Here is a 9,827-nt window from a genome sequence, read left to right as displayed (position 1 = left end):
AAAATCCCTAAATACTCATCTTCACATTTACTCAATTAAAATGTCATACATTTACATTTACAGGTTAATGAATCTCTGGCTTATCCCTCCCCCAGTCACAATTTCAGGCATCTTTCTCCAAAATTTGTTTATTCTGTTTTTACACTAATAAAATTAAAATATAAAAGAAACAGATTTATAACAGATTTAACATAACTTATTGTTCATACGTGTATAACCTCACAATGAGTATTACATGTACATAACAGATTTCTTAATTGATATATTATTCTCTTCATGGCCAATTTTACCTCACTGTTCCTTAGGCTGTACACAAATGGGTTTAGCATTGGTGCTATCACTGTATACATGACGGAGACCAGTCTGTCCTGGTCCATTCCGTAACTTGATTTTGGCCTGAAATACATAAAGACCCCGGACCCATAAAATATTGTGACAACGATTAGGTGGGAGGTACAGGTTGAAAATGTTTTCCCTCTCCCCTTTTTTGAATAGACCTTCAGAATGGTTGAAATGATCTTAATGTAGGATATCATGATCAGTATAAAGGAACCGATAATAACGCAACCACTTATGAGAAAGATGACCAGTTCATTGATCCAGGTGCTTGTACATGATAGTTCAAGGACCGGTGGAACGTCACAGAAGAAATGGTTGATCTTATTATTGCAGAAGGTCAATGAGAACGTCAGGACAGTGTGTATGAGAGAGTTTACTGCCCCGATAATCCAGGAACCTATGATTAGCTGGTTACATATGACTTTATTCATAATCACTTTATACAAAAGAGGATTGCATATGGCGTTATACCGATCATAAGCCATGGCTGCCAGGATGTAACACTCTGTTCCACCAAACAGCAAAACACAATACATCTGTATAGAACAACCATAAACTAAGATGGTCTTCTGCTCCGATAAAAAGTTTGACAACATTTTGGGAACCGTACCTGTGATGTAACATATATCCAGAAAAGAGAAGTTAGCTAGGAAGAAATACATAGGAGTGTGAAGGTTTGCACTGAATGTATATGCAAGAATTATATATACATTGCCAGCTACTGTGATAATATAGATATAGAAAAAAACCACAAAAAGGAAAGGTTGGAGTTTTTGCGAGTCAGTGAGTCCCAGCAAAATAAATTCTGATATAACACTGTGATTGCCCTAAGTCATTCTGTCATTTGTATCTGTAGACAAAAGAGGTGTTATTATCCAATTGAAGAAATCATTTACATTGGTCTTCTATAAATCTTATTCCACTTATATTAAATCTTTTAAATCTAAAGTGCTTGTTAAAGGGGTAGTGTGGCGCTAAGAAATTATTCACAAAATAACACACATTACAAAGTTGTACAACTTTGTAATGTATGTTATGTATGTGAATCGCCCCCTTCCCCGTGTTTCCCCACCCCCGCACGTGGACCCGGAAGTGTAGTGTACCATACATACCTGACACGCGTCGTCCCCATCCCCAATCTTCTTTCAACGACGTAATCTTCGGGAGGCCGGCCGAATCGTTGCAGCCGTCCCTGATGCTGCCCCCCTCTGCCGCATCATCGGCTGCTCAGCCGCGATTGGCTGAGCATAGCTGTGCATAAGCCAGGCCCTGTCTTAACTTCTGCAGGAACAGTGGATTTCGTGTCCTTCCTCTCTGCGAATCTGACTAGAACTAACTTTCACTAACTTGAACATCCAGACCTGACAGCTCAAAACTTTTGACATATAATTGCAGAGAGATGATCCATTGTTAGGGCAACGCGGGGCCTCTGATAGGCATTTGTGGTTTTTTGAAGTCAGCCATTGATATACCCTACCTGTGGCAGAGCTCATGGAAATATCCATATGTACTGCATTGATCTATATGAGCAATCCAATAATTGCTCACACAAGTATTTAGGGGAACTAAAACAGTGTAAGGCTATGTTCACACAACGTTCAAAAAGAGAAAAGGCGTCCGCCTTTTCTATTTCAAAAAACGTCCGTTATTGCCACAATTTAACTGACTGCAATGCACTGAAGTCAATAGAATGACGGACCTCCAATGCAAACTGTGTATAAGATGACAGACGTTATCTACACGGACGTCAAAATAATGATCATGTCAATTATTTTTGGCCGTCTTTTGCAAACAGCAGACATTATTTCTTAGTTGTTAACACACCGTTTTTCTTTTTTCACCGTCCCGAGGTGCTGGCAGTGTAGATGTGATCCCCTATTGTGTCTCATGCCTGTCTTTAAGCCATCGGTGGTGTAGTTTTTCCACAATCTGGCCTGATAGATTGGAAGCAAGTGTCAAAGAGGAGTCACAGTGAGGTGTTTGTGCAGCACTTCGGCGCGCCTCACCACTACTACCTCCTCCCTGTTTGGTGTGCATATTGATTTGACCTTCTGCTTTCTCGTGACGTCATCTTCAGGCATGCATGCGCCCTGGATCTGTCCGGTCTGTCGCAAGAAACGCGCTTGTGCCGTAGTGCTGTAGAGCAGCATAGGCGCGCTGAGGGCTTGAAACCAATGCCCTCAGTTATGCCTGCACTGCCCCTCCGCACTATGGCGCAGGAGCACATAGACCGAACAGAACATGGGCACAGGTATGAACTGGAAAGTGGGCGTGCGCGATCGGATTGTGGAAAAACCACACCACCGATGGCTAAAAGAAAGGTATGAGACACAATAGGGGGAACACATCTACACTGCCAGCACCTCAGGACCCGACCAGGTGCTGACAGATTCCCTTTAAAGACACAAAGGCCAATTAGTCCACCTATACTAGAATAATGTACCAGCAGCTGTTGTTGAAAAGACGGGCGACAATCCCCAAAATAACGGACGTCATTTTAAAAATGATAAATGGACGAGAAAAAATACGTAGTGGGAACATAGCCTAAAAACAAACAAACCGCAAACAACTTTTAAATCTAGGTTTGTAAGCTGTCTGTTTCATGTGTTTTGTACATGTTAAAAATTTACAAACATATGCATGGCATGGTGTAGAAAAATGAATATCAATGTTTTCAAACCACATGGCTAATGGTGTAAGTGTGAAAAAAAATTGTCAAGTATTAAACAAGTTTTAAAAAATTAACCCCTTCAGCAATACGTATATATACGTTCCTACTGCACATACCTCGTGCAGTAGGAATGTATATATAAGTTCCTGAGGTGAGAGGGGTTTGATGTGTGCGGGACCACTGAAGTGAGAGTGGTCCCGCACACATTAGTGTCCCGGGACCTGGAGAAAATATCAAGCAGCTGCGATCCTGCATTAACCCCTTAAACGCTGCGATCTATAGCGATCGTGGCGTTTAAGGTACTCAGGGACAGGACAAGCTCCTGTAACTGATTGATTGGGACCCTCGCAGCATGGTCCCGATTACTTGTACCGACAGGCAGGGGTAAGTCACTCACCTCTGTCCTCTCGGATCGGACATCTGTTCATAGTGTCTGCTCTCAGGCAGGCTCTATGCATAGATCGCTGATAACACTGATCTATGCTATGCTATGGTATAGCATAGATCAGTACATGCAATCTAATGATTGCATGATTTACAGTGCAAACAAGTTTTAAAAAAAGTGTAATAAAAAAAGTTTTAAAAACCTTATAAACCCCCCTCCCAATATAAGTTCAATATATCTCCTTACCTTTTATAAAAATAACAATAAGTAAAATAAACACATTATATATGGTATTGTGTGGAATTGTCCGATCTATTAAAATATTACATTATTGTTCCTGCACGGTGAACCAGGTAAACGAGAAAAAAAACAAAAAACAGTGTTGCAGATTTTTTTTTTAAAATTATATATCAGAAAAAAATGTGTAAAAAGCAATCAAAATTTTCCTGATACACCAATATGATATTAATAAAAACTAGAGTTCATGGTGCAAAAAATGACACCCAAACCAGCCCTGTAGGTGGAAAAATAAGTGCTATGGCTCTGAGAAGGCAGGGAGTAATATTGCATTAATTTGATCCGGAAATCCGTGCATCAATGGGCTTGGTCTTGAAGGGGTTAAAAACAAAAATTCCAATTAAAATTCTTTTAAAATCATTCCTTTGCTGCTATTGTAAATTTTAAAGATTTTCTACACAGAAATGCAGCAATGTACATATCATAGCACTGACCTGAGTCTTGTAGAGCATGGCTCACTAGCTGCAAATCTTCTCTACTTTATTGCCTCCGGGTCTTAGGAGACAAAACCTCAAAGGAGCAGATTATCATTGACAGCAGAAGTTTGAAGCAAAGTTGTATCTTGCCATAAAAGAGACTACAAACTTTTTCCTATTAAACATGTGGATTTAGTATGTTTTCATATTATTTAGTATACTGTAATTGCTCATGAGAACGTTAATTATACCGTGATAGGAAGGAACTCTGGGAGCATCAATCTGGGACTGCAGCGATCACAGATTCACATTAATATCTTATTCTTATATTTAATGTTTATTACAAAACTTTGGTGCTGTAGCTGTATATATGCCATGGCCCGAGTTTCTGGGACCGGTATTGAACCAGTCGGTGGGCTTTGGTGTTTTGGGGGCTACTTGTCATGGTGGCCATGAGTGGTAACACCCGGACACATGGCAGCCGTACCTTAGGTAGAACTAATGTGAGGTGTGGAGTGCAAGTGCAGATGCGGCAGCAGAGAAGACAGAGTCCCACTTTAAACAGTATTGAACTTTACTAGAATTTATCTTCAATGCAATACAGAAAATAATAGTGCTTAAGTACTTAGTGCCAAACTTGGTAGTAGCAGAAGAAGCTTGTAAAAGAGAAGTAGATATAAGAAGAATAGAGTTGAAGCAGGTGTCAGGGACCAGATAGGCGGGCCCCTTGCCCAATGTAGTGAGTACTCTTCTGGGATGTGGTGAATTGTATATAGTGATTTGAAGAAATCCTTGCACTCACGTATGGATAAGTCTCACTCTGACCAACTTCTGTCTTTCAGTGTCTGGTTTCCGCTCTGGTTGGTAGTATAAGTCCCAGGCCTCTGTCTCTGTGTGTAGCTAGATAGTAGTTTCCTTTCTACTCAGCCAAATGAGGCTCAGTAGAGAGTGGCTATCTTGCACTGTGCTCTACTGCGGTACAGTCCCTTTTGTCTCTCCCTTTTTAGAGGGGTGACTGTCCTGAAGTTAAGATTCATGGCATAGGCAAGGGGGTTGCTTTCTTAACTCCAGCTACCCTGGGGTGGAGTCTAGTAACCCATATCTGTGGGGGTCACAAGCTCTAGAGACAACTGTTCTTCACTTCCTGCTTGGTCTGAAGTCAGGCCTCAACTAATTATTAAGGAAGTGGAGTGTAGGAGAGAGAGGGTGTGTGTAGCTAAACCTTCCTAGTAAACTGCAGCTGTGCTTTAGTGGAGTGTGACACCTAGAGGTCGGAGTAGGGCACAACAGCTTACTGCACTTTCTGAGACACCTGATAGAGACACTTTTAAATACAATAGGTGTATGGGAAAGAAAAAAAAACACTTAGTGGAACACTACATATATGTAGCTGTTTTCATTGCCATGCTATTCAGGTCCTGTAGCCAAAGTCTTTTCATAGTGATGGATACTTTCTGGGTTTTATTTCAGAATTGAAAACATATCTGAATACCCCAGCAAGTAATGGGTGACAGGGCTTATCTTTTAGCCTAATATATGTCTGGAACATGACCACCATCTTGAAAGGGCAAGTTTTTTTCCAATGGAAACATGGTCATGTAGCACATCCGAGAAGACCAAAATTGCCTCAGACATTCATTGCCACAATAAGATTTGCAATATCTCTTGCGGTTCAAGGCTATGTTCACACTACGTATGAGACGGCCATTCCGTGACCCCGGCCGGGTCACGGAACGGCCGGTCCCTGGCCGGATCATCTCGGCCGGTACTTAAGTACCGGCCGGGTGATCTTTCCCTGTTTCACTGTGTGAACTGACAGGTCTTTCTGCGGCCGGAATTCACTGAATGTCAGTTTTTTGCTGCCCCGTATGGGATCCTGGCAGGAGCGTATACGATGTGTGTACACTCCGGTCGGGATCCCATAGCTTAATAGGCTGTGTTCTGCTGCACAAAAACTACGGCCGTTGTTGCCATCGGCAAAAGTGATCAACACAAATAGTTCTCATGCAGGTTCATAACACTTGGATCCAGCCCCTTCAGCTTTTGTTTAGCACTATTGACACAACGCAGTTTCGATTGTTCTGATCACTTATCTAGTAAAACTTTTTTTTCATATCACTGACACACCTCCAACTTGGTCCAATATGGGGGCTTTCAAGATGGCGATGGCATTGATATTTACATGGCTATATACATCACATGGGCATTTATCTACTAAATAGATTGTACAACCATGGCAAATAATCTACTTATCACATAAAACAGTTTTTTATTTATTTATGCAATTTTATTTTGTGGATAGATATGGCGGGAGCGTACAGCTCTGTGCCAGAAAACACTTTGGCTGCAGAGGATACCTCATCTAGTGATTGGCTGCACCTTGGGGCTCGGCTTCCAGGTCACTGTCAATCAAGCAGGGATAAGAATGGGAGGGGGAACAAAGAGACATTACAGAAATTTAGGGGCTTGGGAACACCTCCTTGACACTTTCCACACGAGAATTAAAAGCGTGTTTTCCACATTATGACATGGAGAGAAAGGAGCTGTTGTACATCACACCTTTAGCTGACACTAATGCCACTCGGCTATATATTTAAAAAACCAATGCCAGGATGTTGGTATATAATTTGATCAAGCCATATTGCTCCATGTACCACGTGCCAGTCTCCTGGTTCACATGGGTCCCTACACTAACTCCACACTGTGTTGGTCCGTGACCGCTAACCCCGCAAAGCGTGCACAAGCAGGGAAGGGTGGCTTCCTATCTTTCCCATTCTACCTGCAGCAGTAATGGTGAGTAAAAGACAACATCCACACTTGTGTTGTTTGGCGGCAGCCTTCTCCGCCGGTGGTGCCTGCTGGGCTTGGGGGGCCCTTTGGGTTTGGTCCTGTGACATTGGGGTTGCAGGGCCATTCCATGGCCTCCCTTCCCTGTTTGTGCACGCTTTGTGGGGTTGGCAGTCGCTGACCAACACAGTGTGGAGTTAGCGAAGGGACCCATGTGAACCAGGAGAGCTGCATGTGGTACATGGGGCAATATGGTATGATCAAATTATATGCCAACATCCTGGCGTTGGTTTTTAAATATAGTCGAGTGGCATTAGTGTCAGCCATAGGTGTGATGTGCAACAGTTCCTTTCTCTCCATGTCGTATTTTATTTCTCTCCCTTTTCTGAGCAGTTGGCACTCCTCTTTGTAAGACCCACATGACCCAAATTAGCAGGATACACCTGTTCTCACATGTCAGTACCTCCTATCTTTCCCATTCTACCTGCAGCAGTAATGGTGAGTACAAGACCATACCCACACTTGTGTTGTTTGGCGGCAGCCTTCTCCACCGGTGGTGCCTGCTGGGCTTGGGGGGGATCCTTTGGGTTTGGTCCTTTGACATTGGGGTTGCAGGGCCATTCCATGGCCTCCCTTCCCTGTTTGTGCACGCTTTGCGGGGTTGGCAGTTGCTGAGCGTGGAGTTAGTGTAGGGACCCATGTGAACCAGGAGACAGGCACGTGGTACATGGGGCAATATGGTTTGATCAAATTATATACCAACATCCTCCCGTTGGTTTTTAAATATAGCCGAGTGGCATTAGTGTCAGCCATAGGTGTGATGTGCAACAGCTCCTTTCTCTCCATGTCGTGTTTTCCACATTATAGTACCTTGTGTCTCCTTGGCCTAAAAGCTATCTAACAGTTTCAGCATTATAGGAAGTGAATTGCAGAGGGCAGATTCCTCTTAGCCAATACTGTTTATGTTTATTTACAAAATTATTTTTATTTCATTCCGATCCAAACACTAATGTAATAAAAAAACGAGTGAGTGACTGGGAGCAAAGTGTTCATTCATGGTGAAAGTTCCTACCCAGTTGTTGCCAAATTAGAAGCAGATGTACTCTGACACCTTCTTAGTTACAATTCTGCTTCTTTGTGTTATAGGAGCATCATCTGGTGGAGGAAACAAGAAATGCAGCTTGTCTTCAAATGAACAGATACTAGATCATAAGATGTTAAAAACATCAAAAACAAAATACAAAAAAACTTTAGGGCAAAAATAGAAATATGTAATGTCTTACAACAATGCATATACATGCCAGAATCATCATTCATATACATTGAGAAACATTCTGATAATCTGAGGTGCCTTGAAAGTTATGTAACCTTAAAAAACGTCGCTTGGTGTTTTTTACATGAACAGACCCATGCCGGTGCCCTGGTCCTAGAGAGATAAAAGACAAATACTGTGTCTCTGTACAAATACTTACAACTTCTAAAATAATTTTGTCATTAAAGAGGCTTGATCTTTATACTATACAAAAATTATATTATGTTTGGGGAAGCATGCAAAAACACACACACACACACACACACACACACACACCTGGGTACCCCAGGTCTCCTTCTGTGGTTACTTAAAGTCCACCTCAGCTACTGCTATTTCCTACTTCTGAGACATGCTCACAGCAATAATTGCCTGCTCAGCCAATCGCTGAGGGAGGAGAGAAACTGCTGCAGCTGCTGATTGGTTGAGTAGGACAGTGATGTTACATCTATAAACCTAGACCATGGAACTCTGCAATTTTGGGACTGGTGGGAAGTGAGGAAGTTAAGTGAGGTTTTCTTTTTTATTCCACACCTCCCTGAGCCTAAACATTAAGTTCTGCCTGGACAACCCCTTTAATTGAATCCCCATAGGGGACTTGCATGATCACTTGTATAGTTCACTGAAAAACTTATGTATTGCAGTGAGCTGTCAAATTACTGATCTCCTATTTAAAGGGGTTGTCCGGCGATAAAAAATTATTCACAGAATAACACACATTACAAAGTTATACAACTTTGTAATGTATGTTATGTCTGTGAATGGCCCCCTTCCCCGTGTCCCACCACCCCCACCCGTGTACCCGGAAGTGTGGTGCGCTATACATTACCTGTCACGTGCCGACCACGGTCTCCGATCGTCAGCAGTGACGTCTTCTTCGGGAGCTTGGCGGATCTTCCCGAGTGCCGGCCGCCCTCTGCAGCGTCATCCGAAGCTCAGCCGCGATTGGCTGAGCATAACTGTGCTCAGCCAATCGCGGCTGAGCAGCTGATGACGTGGCCGCGTCATCAGCCGCTCAGCCGCGATTGGCTGAGCACAGTTATGCTCAGCCAATCGCGGCTGAGCTTCGGATGACGCTGCAGAGGGTGGCCGGCACTCGGGAAGATCCGCCAAGCTCCCGAAGAAGACGTCACTGCTGACGATCGGAGACCGTGGACGACACGATATGCGGTGAGTATAATGCACCACACTTCCGGGTCTAGCGTGGGTGGGGGGAAACACGGGGAAGGGGGCCATTCACGGACATAACATACATTACAAAGTTGTATAACTTTGTAATGTGTGTTATTCTGTGAATAATTTTTTATCGCCGGACAACCCCTTTAAGCCTGACATACACAGGCTGTAGCAGCACCGCCATTGGGGCAGCCACAGAGGTCATAAAAGAACCCTTTGCGGTTAGGACAACCAAACAGAACCCCACCGTTGGCCTTGAGGTGGAGCTGTTCTTTTTTGCTGATAACCTCAGGTTGTCTTGGATAAGGTGAAATGACTTGTTTGTCTTCCAGAAACAGCACCGCTCTTGAATAGGGGCTATGCCTGGTTTTGCAAACCATTACCATTCACGTAAATGGGTCGGACAAGAAAAAAAGGAGACACATTTCTTTAATCATTGTGAACCCC

General features: G+C 43.1%; 1 pseudogene; it reads right to left on the bottom strand.

Annotated features, from left to right (window-relative positions):
• Positions 1-203: 203 nt before the first annotated feature.
• Positions 204-1,175, bottom strand: LOC138768667 (olfactory receptor 5V1-like; annotated as a pseudogene).
• Positions 1,176-9,827: the final 8,652 nt, after the last annotated feature.

This window comes from Dendropsophus ebraccatus, chromosome 12 (assembly GCF_027789765.1).
Source record: "Dendropsophus ebraccatus isolate aDenEbr1 chromosome 12, aDenEbr1.pat, whole genome shotgun sequence".
NCBI lineage: Eukaryota > Metazoa > Chordata > Amphibia > Anura > Hylidae > Dendropsophus > Dendropsophus ebraccatus.
Note: the sequence above shows the minus strand (reverse complement) of the source record. Positions and strands in the feature narration are given on the sequence as shown.